Below are 3,888 nucleotides of genomic sequence, written 5' to 3'. Positions count from 1 at the left end.
TAACTATAATTATTTACAGGGAATATAGAGTATAGAACATTGAAAATAATCCTAAATATACTTTAAAATAATGTCTTATTTCATCTAAAATATATATTACATTTTACATGTATAATATAGGTCACTTATCTAATCTGAATGGTATAACATTTTACCAAAAATTCAGAATCTAACAGTTTATCCATGTTCAACAGATTTATGGTTACTTTAAAAATAATAAAATTTATGTAAGTTAAACTGGGTATTATTCTTGGAGAGTAGTTATCTGTTACAAATGGCCAATAGTATTTCTCCAGCTGCTTCAGTTAACAGCACAGATTTCTATGTAATCCTTCTTTACATCTGTAGATAACAGCTTTGTTTTCATGTTTCTATCAATTGTATTATGATTTTGCTTTAGTTGTATAGCTCTGTATCCTGTATATTTTTTTATAATGGTATCTCACAAATGATTCATGAACATCAACTTACAGTAATTGAAAAATTAAATTCCTAATTAAAAGCATTATATAATAATTATTTCTGTAATCCATTAGTACAACTAACTTAACTTTCCAAGTTTAGATTTTAGTATATAAATAGCTGTCATATATATGAATTATATACCAAAAATTTTTTTTTTAATTAGAGGATTTATAAGACAGGGCTTTTTTTTTTTTTTTTTAAAGATTTTATTTATTTATTTGAGAGAGAATGAGAGAGAGAGAACACCTGAGAGGGGATAGGGTCAGAGGACGAAACAGACTCCCTGCCGAGCAGGAAGCCCGATGAGGGACTCGATCCAGGGACTCCAGGATCATGACCTGAGCCGAAGGCAGTCGCTTAACCAACTGAGCCACGCAGGCGCCCGACAGGGCATTTTATATACAAGTAGTGTTCTTAAATATAGGAGTTAGGTTCTCAGGGTAGCCCAGCAATGCTTATTTAACCCACAAGGTTGCCAAACTGCAATACTAAAATGAGCTCAGAATCCTGAGAATGTCCTTTTTTTAATTCTTCACTAAAGGTAAAACTTTAAAAATTTTTCTTAAACTTTCTTTGACATCCTCACCTTTTTCTGCCACTTTTCCCAAGGTCCCTAGGATTTTCATACTATCCTAACACTCGTTTTCATGCCATAGAGACCTTCTGTGTTCCTGAAACCATTTCATATTACAAAATAACGCTGAACAAGAACAACAATAACTCCATTCAAAAATGGGCAAAGGACTGGGGTGCCTGGGTGGCTCAGTTGTTAAGCATCTGCCTTTGGTTCAGGTCATGATCCCAGGGTCCTGGGATCGAGCCCCACATCGGGCTCCCTGCTCAGCGGGAAGCCTGCTTCTCCCTCTCCCGCTCCCCCTGCTTGTGTTCCCTCTCTCGCTGTGTCTCTCTCTGTCAAATAAATAAAATCTTTAAAAAAAAAAAAAAATGGAGGGGGGTGGGGGGATGGATTAGCCTGGTGATGGGTATTAAAGAGGGCATGTATTGAATGGAGCACTGGGTGTTATACGCAAACAATGAATCATGGAACACTACATCAAAAACTAATGATGCAATGTATGGTGATTAACATAACATAATAAAATAAAAATTAAAAAAAGACTATATCCTTTATAAGCAAAATAAACAACACGTTTTCTAACTAAGATGAAAAAAAAATGGGCAAAGGACTTAAATAGACATTTCTCCAAATAATATATACAGATGGCCAATAAGCACATGAAAATATGTTCAACGTCACTAATCATTAGGGAAATGCAAATTAAAACCACAATGAGATACCACTTCATGCCCATTAGGATGGCTATTATCAAAAAAATAATAATAAAAGCGTTGGGGAGGATGTGGAGAAAATGGAACCCTTGTACATTACTGGTGGGAATATAAAATGGTACAGCTGCTATGGAAAACACTTTGGTGGTTCCTCAAAAATTAAACATAGAATTACCATATGATCCAGCAATTCCACTTCTGATATATACCCAAAAGAACTGAAAACAGGGACTGGAACAGATACTTGCACACCCAGGTTCATGGCAGTGTTATTCACAATAGCCAAAGGTGGAAGCAACCCAAGTGTCCACTGAAGGATGAGTGGACAAATAAAATGGTGTCTATACAGACAATGGAATACTATTCAGCCTAAAAAAGGAAGGAGATTCTGACACATGCTACAATATGGATGAAACTTGAAGACATTATCCTAAGTGCTATAAGCCAGTACAAAAGGACAAATACTATATGATTCCCCTTATTTGAGGTACCTAGAGTAGTCGGATTCATAGAGACAAAAAGTAGAATGGTGGATGCCAAGAACTGGAAGAGAGGGAGAAATGGACAAGGAATTGCAGTTTGGGAAGATGAAAAAAATTCTGGAAATGGATGGTGGTCATGATTACACATAAAACAATGTGAATGTACTTAATGCCACTGAACAGTATACTTAAAAATAGTTAAAATGGTAAATTAAAAAATATATATAAGTATTTTCCCCAACACCACCCAAAAAAAAAAATCAGTATTCCCATTCCCTAAGTATAGCATATATCAGCAAAATTTAGACAAGAAATCTGATTATGTATGTAAATGGTTAGTTACCTCTTTAACTTGCATCTCCTCCATTCTTTCCTATCTGAATACAACACCAGTTGATCAAACCAGAAAAACCCAATAATTATTTTTGATATGCCCCCATCCCTCATCTCATCCAATTCTTCACCAAGTACTTATTGACTGTTCCAGCTCTAGAATTTTTTGTCTCTACCTCTTATTCCACCAATACTCCTTAGTCCAGGCCATCATCCTCTCTTGCATGGACAACTGCAATAGTCCATAACTCTGGTCTCCCTACTTCTGTTCTTGGAAGAAGTTAGGGGACAGGGATGAGAAGGGCATTCTGAACTGAAGAAATCTGCACAAAGCCGTATAATCATTGTCTTTTTAAAGAACCATGGCACAACTGCAAGTGGATCTATTGGACAAGGGATGATAATGGAAGGCCCTTAAATTCCCTGGTTTTTGAAAGAGTCTAGGCAACTGACCTTTAACAAAAACAATGGCATCCATTAAGTATCTGCTTTGTGCTGGGTACTGGACCAGACACTGAGGACACAATGGGGAACAAAACAGTTTCTCTATTCTCAAAAGAAGCTTATATTCTAGTTGTGGAAATACACAGTTAGAATACGCAGTACCATTAAATTTGGTTGGGTTATAGAAAGCTTAGAGGAGCCTGAGCTCAGTCTTCAAAGCTGAGTAAGTGGTATCCAAGTAAAGAAGTTAGAGACATTTAGGAGATGAGAAGAATTGTTCCAGTTAGAAGAAATAGTATATGCACATAAACAGAGAGATGGCAGAGCATCACATGGTTGGGGAACTAAGTTCTATAGCTAGAGTATATAGTTTTTGTGGCTTGAGGTCATAGAGATAAGCAGCAGCTAGGGAACACAAATTTTCACAGGAAACTTCACACACCAATGTACTGTCATCCAGCCATGCTTCATCCAGCCATGCTTCACACAGGCTGGAGTATGCATAATTAAGGAAATAGAAAGCTAAGCATGGTCCAGAGAGTTCTAGTGTTATTTTGTTGCCTCCTCAAAAGCAAGAGTTTGTCCCCAACCATTATGATGTTTCATTCCTATTTTTTCTATTGTATTAGCCAATTATTTTATCCTCCATTCAATACACCCAGTAGTTTAGGATTACAGCTTCTGCTTGCACATTTTCTGTTTACTCGAAAGCTTACATTCTCCTTGTCATCACCTCTGCCTTCTCCCTGTATATCTTCAGCTTCTGTTTTGCAACAACTGAGTAGTCCTCTATGTGTCTCAGACTCAGATCTCCTCATAGAAGAGGACCTGCTTAGTGTAATTAATCTTCACTGTCCCTGTTTAAGAGAGCTTT

General features: G+C 36.6%; 1 protein-coding gene across 1 annotated transcript in view; it reads right to left on the bottom strand.

Moving 5' to 3' along the window:
- The window catches only part of XKR9 (XK related 9), an 81,806-nt gene that overhangs the window by 61,783 nt on the left and 16,135 nt on the right, over positions 1 to 3,888 (bottom strand). The gene's annotated exons all lie outside the window — the stretch shown is intronic.

The sequence above is a fragment of the Phoca vitulina genome, unplaced genomic scaffold, assembly GCF_004348235.1.
Source record: "Phoca vitulina isolate PV1807 unplaced genomic scaffold, GSC_HSeal_1.0 scaffold25, whole genome shotgun sequence".
Classification (NCBI taxonomy): domain Eukaryota; kingdom Metazoa; phylum Chordata; class Mammalia; order Carnivora; family Phocidae; genus Phoca; species Phoca vitulina.
Note: the sequence above shows the minus strand (reverse complement) of the source record. Positions and strands in the feature narration are given on the sequence as shown.